This window comes from Macaca nemestrina, chromosome 11 (assembly GCF_043159975.1).
Source record: "Macaca nemestrina isolate mMacNem1 chromosome 11, mMacNem.hap1, whole genome shotgun sequence".
Taxonomy (NCBI): Eukaryota; Metazoa; Chordata; class Mammalia; order Primates; family Cercopithecidae; genus Macaca; species Macaca nemestrina.
In genome coordinates, this window is record NC_092135.1 from 6,081,296 (window position 1) to 6,090,624 (window position 9,329).

The 9,329-nt window shown below is 40.1% G+C and overlaps 1 non-coding gene across 1 annotated transcript; it reads right to left on the minus strand.

Annotated features, from left to right (window-relative positions):
- Positions 1 to 475: 475 nt before the first annotated feature.
- Positions 476 to 582, minus strand: LOC112428603 (U6 spliceosomal RNA). The gene has a single exon (XR_003020642.1). It is a non-coding gene; the product is annotated as a U6 spliceosomal RNA (small nuclear RNA).
- Positions 583 to 9,329: the final 8,747 nt, after the last annotated feature.

A 9,329-nucleotide genomic window follows, 5' to 3' on the forward strand; every position in this document is an offset into this window, starting at 1 on the left:
ATTTTTTCCTGTAAAGTACTTTATATAGTACCTCTGCACTGTACCTATCTGTAATAAGTTAAACACACTTTATTACTTTTTAGTCTGAATCTAACAGCTTTCTCTCAGAATTCTAAGGGAGTATTATTAAAGTTATGTTCCACTTCAGCAAAATAGGAGAAGTCTACATTTATGCTGAGAACTATGGTAATCTATATATACTATCAGAAATGTTATAAATTTCTCCGGGATATATTATGTGAAGATTTTGAGACAGCTTCCTAGAAGTGGAATTGTAGGTATTCATATTTTAAATGTTGGTAGTTATTGTCAAATTGCCTTTTATGCCAGCAGTATTTGAAAGTGCTTATTTCTCCACATCTTAACCAGTAATGAATATTAACAACTTACTAGATTTTTGCCAGTTTAATGAGGAGAAAAACCTCATTTTAAGTTTGTTTTGCTCTAACTACCAGTGAGAACAGGCATCTTTCTAAAAAATATGGAATGCTTCATGAATTTGCATGTCATCCTTTCACAGGGGCCATGCTAATCTTCTCTGTATCATTCTAATTTTAATATATGTGCTACCAAAGTGAGCACAACCAATAATCTTTAAAAATGTCTTTATATCCCAAAGTTTACTAAAGTCATCTGAACTAAAAGACATTACGGTTTGTATTTTTCCGACAAAATATTTGATTTAAGTGCCTACTATTTTTAAGCCAATTAATCAAAGCTCTTTCATATCACACACACAGCACCTATAAATACATAGTCAGAAGAGGATCTAGTACTTCTAAGATTTCTCATTTGCCATTTTCAAGTTTCTCTTTAAAGCATGCAGTTTCTATGACTTAATAAGCAGGCACAACTGAAAGGCAAAACAAATCCCCCCAAACTAAGAATCTCTTTTATTTATGTATTTATGTATTTATTTATTTATTTTTGAGATGGAGTCTTACTGCTTTGTCGCCCAGGCTGGTATGCAGTGGAGCAATCTCGGCTCACTGCAACTTCTACCTCCTGGGTTCAGGCGATTCTTACGCCTCAGACGCCCGAGTAGCTGTGACTACAGGTGCCCGTCACTGTGCCTGGCTAATTTTTTTTTGCATTTTTAGTAGAGACAGGGTTTCACCACATTGGCCAGGCTGGTCTTGAACTCTTGACCTTGTGATCCACCCACCTCAGCCTCCCAAAGTGCTGGGATTACAGGTGTGAGCTTCTTCACCTGGCCAGGATCCTATTTTTATACCAGATTCTGGATCCCCCCCAAAGAAAATCAGCCCATCTCCCATAAGAATCTTATCTCTCAGTGGGAGTGGGCACATTTCCATATTTTCTAGAAGGCCAAGGGCACGGCTTCTCTGATCAAAACATGCACAGAGCAAAGTATCCTCCCACAACTGCCGTTAGACATCCCTAAAAGTGTATTTTCTATCTGGTTATTACACACCAAAGCTCTTTCATAATTCAAAGTAATTTCTGATATGCCCTCAATAGTCAAAAATGTCAGATAACGTAATGCAAAATGGAATAGAGCCTTAGATTTTGAGAGGGATTTATCCACTTTTAATTCCTGGGGTTTCGTGAGGAAAACAGAGGTTTTTTTGTTTTTTTATTTTCTTCCCCAAAACAAGGTTAGTGTCACCTCCTCTGTTTTCTTCAGGAGTCCCAGGCTGCTAGAAATTCTTAGATCACCTAATGTGTGCATTAAGAGTAGCAGAAAAAATGGAGAAAAACAATTCAGTCAACTGAGAAGAAAAAAAATGTTTTTTTTCTTCAGAAAAAATAAGATTCAAGAAGAGAAAAAACACGAAGGCCTTTTAAATATATGTATAGTTTGGATATCCACTTTTTAATTAAACTGACATAACAATATCACTTTAAAAAATCATCTTTTTAACTCTTTTTATTACCTAACTTTAGCCAGGGCAAACAGCCCTGTTTTTGGTGGTTTACCAAAGGTAACCTCCCAGGTACTCAGAGAAAGGAAAATTCAAGAAGGGAAGTCAGAAGTTGTTCATGGAAGGGAAGATAATCAATACACGGCAAAAGTCACACAGATATCAAACCAGAAAGGACTCATTTCCTAAATGAGGAATGGAACCCCGAACTCAGGCCATCATTAGGAAAAGACAAAGCCTTAACTACTAAGCTACAGCACTGGGTAGTTTCCATTGCTCTTCCCAGAAGAAGTCTAAAGCAGCCAATTTTGAGCTTGCAAAGGCTCAAGATAACTTCTAGAGCTAACTATGACATGAACCCTCAAATTCCTGTTCCCTGGCTGTCAGAGACCAAGAGAAACTATTGCCACGTGGTTACAAGGTCAAGCTCTCAAGGACATAAAACAAGATGAGAGTAAATCTTCATTCATCTTTTTCTTTTTTCTTTTTTCAGCTACCTGCAGCAAACTTTGCAACTGACCAGCTTGCCAGGCTGGTTTGAACAGTGGGTTTATGGGGTCCTAAGTCGACGTTCTATCCTAAAACACTCCTCTTTATGACAGAGCAATACAGAGAGACACATTTATAACACAAAGTAAACCAGATTCTCTGCAGCTTAAGAGTAGCCTCACAAACCCTTTTTCCCATTAATCAAAACTTTACAGAGAAAATAAACAGTGATTTTTACCATTCGTTCAACCAGTTTGCACATATATATATATATAGAGAGAGGTCAGAAGCCTGACTGGTAAGAAATTCTTACCCTTTGGCCAGCATGTGAGGTTTCTAGACTCCCTTGTCCTGAGCAGTCCTAGTGACCCTGCTTACTGCACTGAACCCCTGGGGGCCAAGCCACATTACAAAGGAAAATTACCTTTTTCCATTTCATAAAGCCATAGGCAAAAGCGTCTCAGTTTTGCAAGACACCACTCAAGAGGTTGCACGGGGTAACCAAATTAACATTTTCCATTATGGTCAGAGCAAAATACATGTGATTTGACAAAACATAGACATTAGTCACTTCACTTAGCAGCCAATATCGAACTAGCAAGTCCCAAACTTGCCCCAGGATGGGCCTGGTCATCTTTAACTCATTCACAGTGGGTTGGAATGACCTCTGACCAGGAGTTCCAACATGTGGACTCTGGGCAAGCTGGTGGCCCTGAGGAACAGAAAAGATAGAAAAGGGAAATAGAGAGAGAGAGAGAGAGAAAAGCATTGCTTGCTGCAGGGTGGGGAAGGCAAAGAGCTCAGGGAGGCAAGAGAAAGTCCCACCTATTGCAGCAACACTGAATCATACGTTCAGGCAGCCGTTTGTCAGTTGCAAAGGAAACTTTTCCAGCAGTCCCATCAGCTCTCAAGTCTCCCGCTTTAGGAAGGAAGAAAGCTCCCCATGTCCCATGATTATGCACATGCCTAATCCTGTCCCCGACAGCCATCAGCAAAGAGTGCAAGGCAGATCAATCCAAAGAGAATAGTGGTTAACATCCCAAGTGCAAAATCCATTTTTAACCAAAAGAGACTTTACTAAGAGAGGTCTCTCGCCCTCTAAATCTTACGAAGGACACTAACTTCTTAAGTTGGGCCTTTAACCCAAGTTTGGTCAAGCGTTCTTGCCTTTTATTAAGAAGTGCCTTGGTCAGGTGTGGTGGCTCAATAATCCCTGCACTTTGGGAGGCTGAGGCAGGCAGATTACAAGGTCAGGAGTTCGAGACCAGCCTGTCCAACATGTGAAACCCCATCTCTACGAAAAATACAAAAATTAGCCAGGTGTGGTAGCAAATGCCTGTAGTCCCAGCTACTCAGGAGGCTGAGGCAGGAGAATCACTTGTTGCTTAAACCCGGGAGCGGGAGGTTGCAGGGAGCCGAGATTGTGCCATTGCACTCCAGCCTGGGTGACAGAGTGAGACTCTGTCTCAAAAAAAAAAAAAAAAAAAAGAAAGAAAGAAAGAAAGAGAGGCCTTTAACTCTCTCTGTCTTAGGTGAGACTGTAATCCTCTTAAATTGGGCCTGTAACCCAATCTCACCCTTTCCCTGGGTAAAATGTGCCCCGACACTTACCCAAAGCTGGCCAATTGGTGCTGCATTCTATTTCCTTTGGGCTGGGGATTTCCTCAGAATAGTCCCTTCATGGTTGCCAGGAAGATGTTACTGGAAAGTGGTGCCAGTCCAAACCCCAGCAGAGGGTTCTTGGACCTCATGCAAGAAAGAATTCAGGGCTAGTCTACAGACTAAAGCGAAATAAAGTTTATTAAGAACGTAAAGAAACAAAAGAATGACTACTCCAAAGCAGAGCAGTGGCATGGACCGCTCAACTAAGTATACTTACACTTGTTTCTTGATTATATGCTAAACAAGGTGTGGATTATTCCAGAGTGTTTTGGGTAAGGGGTGGGCAATTCCCAGAACTAAGGGTTCCTCCCCATCTTAGGCTGTATAGGATAACGTCTTAACCTTGCTGTGGCATTTGTAAATTGTCGTAGTGCTGGTGGGTGTGTCTTTTAGCACGCAAATGCATTATAATTAGTGTATAACGAGCAGTGAGCACCACCAGAGGTCATTTTCATCGCCATGTTGGTTTTGGACGGTTTTGGCTGACTTCTTCTCCACAATCTGTTTGATCAGCAAGGTTTTTATGACCTGTATCTTGTGCCAACCTCCTTAGTCATCCTGTGACTAAGAACGCCTAACTTACTAGGAATGCAGCCCACTGGGTCTCAGACTTATTTTACCCAGGCCCTATTCAAGATGGAATCACTCTGGTTTAAATGCCTCTGACACCAGGGCACAGAGAACAGTCTTCTATAAAGGATTTCAAGTCCAGAAAAAAAATGGGATTTGAAGCTACAGCCCCCTTTTCTATAGATGAGAGAAGTGCAAGCCAGAGATGGCAAAGACCTGTCCAAATCCTGCCACCTGGATCACAGAAAGGCCGGGCTCAGATGCTAGGCTCCTGAGACGGCCTCCTCATCAGGCCCCCTCCCATCAGCAGCTGACACCATGACTGTGGATGGAAGGCTGTCCCCTTCCTATGGTATTTGAAAGGAAAAAATTACTCCTCAATTCTGCAGTGGTTGTCCTGATAAGGACAACAAGCAGGGTAGCAGCCTTCTCTCATCTCTCTCATTTCATTCTGTATCCCATTCACAAGTTTGGTCAAGCATTTTTTCCTTTTATTAAGAGGGGTCTTTAACCCTCTCTGTCTTAGGAGAGACTATAATCCCTTAACCCAATCCCATCCTTTACCCAGGTAAAATGTACCCCACCACTTACCCAAAGTAAGTTGGATAATTCTCTTTTCTCTGTTAATGCTCAACTGTGCAACATGAGTAATCACCTCCTCGTTTTACTTGCATTTTATACATTTGGGGTTGTAACTTGAAGGTTTTTTGTTGTTTATTTTGTTTTGTTTTAATCAACTAATCCCAAATATTCTGTTAAAATGAAATGAACACAACATGAAAAAGAGCTTCTGTTGCTGTTGCAAATCTATCCTGTCCCTTAGAATGCAGGATCTACAATGTTTGGGTTTCCATCGTATTACTTTTGTCTTTGGTTGGATGCTAATTATGCATTACCTTTATAGAAAAATTACCAGTCAGCAAATCAGCAAACAGTTACTGAGATCATGCTAGATGTCAGACACAGGTTAGTTAGCAAAGCAGCATCGTCTAGAGGAGAGTCTAAGGCCATTGAATTTAAAGCAAGAAAAAAAAAAAGAATTTGAATTTTGACTGTGAACATACCATCTATAAAAGCTGTAATTACTCAGAATTTTATTTCCTCAATATTAAATTAATGTTATTGATCTTCCACTTGAACTACTAATATAATATATTTAAATATATATTAAATATTCTCCAACAGTAGTTCAAGTAAAGGATTAATAGCCATATATATATATGTGTGTGTGTGTATATATCTGTGTATGTATGTATATATATAGAGAGAGAGAGAGAGACAGAGACTGACATGTTGCATATGCTGAATAAATGGATAAATGGTCACTGCTATATTTATTTATTTACAAATTTCACAAACTTACTTTCCGCTGAAGTAAAATACATTTGTTTTCATTTTCCCTAAGTTAATGTATTTGGTTCTTATTTCTAACATTTCTATTATTTTATAAATTATTTCTTCACCATCGGATTTGTGAGGTTGTTCAATGCAGTTTCATGGAAAGCCTGCGTGTTGCAGGACATTGGAAGATAGAATGCTTACCTGACTCTTCCACTGTCTCCAGGACTATGGAGACAGGTCTTTAAACTTCTGTGATCTCCTTTGCTTGGAAGAAAGGCCTCTTCTTGTGTGAACATTAAGTTGTGTCTTCCAGTGACATGCTTCCAGAATGGCCATGGCCCAGCTCCAGAGGCTCCCATCACAGGGAGCCTTGTGAATATTTGTTCTGAGTGAGGATGACACAGCTCCTGGTCATCATTCAGCAATTAAATTTGTTGCATCCTCTACATAGTACAACGAAAGGTTATGGATCAAATTCAGCCAGAGCAAGAGATACCTAGGGCAGTGTCTGGGCCGGGTGCTCTGACTGTGACCAATGGATATACGTCAGTGTTAATTCTTTTACCCGAACACTCACATGAGACACATTGCCTAAAATTATTTCAAGGCTCAAAACAACTTAAATATGCTGTCTCCAAACTCAAGTTCCTTCTGCAGACAAAAGAGAGCATTTAGGAAAATAGGCATTTCAGAAAGAGGAGATAAATACAGTGAAAGGCAGGAGCCCTGAGAGAGGTTCATGGGAAGGCACAATCTCAACAACCCTGGGGTTTGTGCCATCCTTAAGAATGAAAAAAGAGCTAGAGAAGTTGTGGTTGATCAGAGGAATTCCAGGGGCACAATGACAAGCCCCAAATTCTTGGTCAAGTGACTAAGTCCTTCTGTTAGTGTCACACATTCTTTCTATTTCCTTATTTCCTTCTGTGTTTCTTTTCTTCCTTTCCTTTCCTCCAACAATTATTTAGGAATACCATAGGCCTAATCTAGTGGGAAAAGTTAGACATTCAAAAGTGAATCGATGTGATCTTTGCACTCAGTGACATCACAATCTTTCATGAAGAGAGACTTCAAAAGATGAGTATGTCCTAACTATACAATATAACAAAGCAAAACTACAAACTGCCCCACATGAACACAGATGCAGGGGAAACTAACCCAGTTACATGGTGAAGGACAGGAAGGCTTTGAATAGGAAGTGGACAGTCATAAATTATTAGAATTAGAGAAAAAAAGGCTGAAAAAAGAAACAAAAATTCTGATAAAGCAGATCTTATGCCTAAACACACACGTACACACACACACACACACACGTACACACACACACACACACGGGTACACACAGATACACACAAACACACACACAGAGACTCACATACACAATCATAAACAGATACACACAGACAAAAGAAACACAAATATACAGATACACATGCAATCACAAACACACACAGAGACACACACACATGCAGAGAAGAACAATAGAACTTACAGAACTTAGTTTTTTACTTACAGTAAAAAACAATCACAGATAACAGCTAACATTTATTGAACATATAATTACATGTCAGATAAGCATATCATATTTATCAGCTTCGTGTTTCTCACACTATCTATCATAAAGAACCATGTTTTTCTTACTTTTAATCTGTTGCAGTTGGATAATAATCCAATTGCATTACTAATGCAAAGCTTGCGTCCCATGCAACTTAATGCATCAGCTTGACAACATCCAAACCAATCTGAAACCTATTCAACTAGACCCATCCGCTTACCGCACACTTCGATGTCACGATAATGTCAAATTACTATAAAATCTTCAAATATTTTCTCTCAGTGTCTGCACTGTTTCTAGACTAGCAACTAACAATGCTCCACAGGCGGAGAAGCTCATGGACACGTGATGTGTGAGGCTGCACAGGGTGCTATGCTCCTATGGGACCCAGGCTTGGTGACCTGCTCAGCTGTCATCATTTTGAAATTCCCGATGACCTCTGAGCAAGGATTCCTTCATTTCCCTTTTCGAACTGGGCCCTGCCAACTATATAGCTGGTCCCATCCACAGATCACCCTCTGAGTAGCATGCTATTAATATATTTAATTCTCACAAATGTTATTTGAGGTAGGTACAGTCTTTAGCTTCATTTTCAGAAGAGAAATGTGTGGCAAAAAGTGATTGAGGCTAACACAGTTGATGAGAGACAAGCAGATCTGAAGCCAGGCAGTTGGTCTTTAAAGGCCAGACTCTTCACCACATGCAAAGTAAGGCAAACTCTGGGAGATTATTACACACCTAGTGTTGCCAAAGCAGAAGAAGAGAATGTAAATTTCTCATAGGCAGAAAGAATTTGTCCTTTCCAACCTGAAGTGGGGCTAATTTCAAAGATACTGCAGTACAGGCAATAAGGCTGTGCTATTCTACTACTTGGTGAAGATGCCATGGGAAGGAACTGTCCTGGGATTTTTTAAGTTTTTGATTATCAACAGATGAAATGATTGTCAGTTTGGGATGTAATCCTGATAGGTCTGAATGGTCCAGAAACATTTCTTTCAGCTTCCCTTTCCTCAGGACATGGCCAGGTGACTGAGGCTCAATGAGACAGATAGGTGCATCAGGCCAGGAGCTCATGACATGTCAGAGCAATTATAGTTGAGGGTTCTCTCCAGTGGCTAAAGATGATGGCTGCACATCTAGTCCCCAAGGTTCGCAGCTGCCTCATGCCAAGTGCAGAGGCTTGGTTGTACCTTCTGTGGTGACCTGCATCTGGTGATAAGGGACATGGTATGGTGGTGATCTGTCCTGTGTCTGCTCTTGGCTCCTTTCCATTTACAACCCAGGTCTTCCATGCTTCACAACTATTCCTTCACTCCCTGACATCCTTTCAATAATTTTCACTTTTTCTCATACCAGCCCCAATCTGCATGTTTTAATTGCTAACAAGAGCCTTTACTGAGACAAAGACTGAATGCAAACATGACATAACTCTTGACATTTCAAAGCAAAAGACAGTCTCAGTTTGAAAAGTGAGGCACTGTGGGTTGTACATGAAAGAGAGAGTTCCAGAAAGACCATAAAAAGGTGGAATTAGAATGGGGTTAATTATTCACTTTAAAATTAAATATTAATTATCAAGATTAATAACAATCTTACATTTAGGGAAGGCATTTTCTGCCTGAAGAACCTCTAAGAGCCCATTTGAATTTATAAGCCAAGGTAATATAGAGAACATAAAATCATTAATTAAAACATGAAATTCATAAAATATATACACCCTTAACCAGCAAGAAGAAAAGATTTGCAGAAGCCTGTTATTAGCTTCCATTATTAACAGAGTTTAAGGGAGACACTAGTGGTTGGGTCATTCGGTTCTTTCCACTGATGAC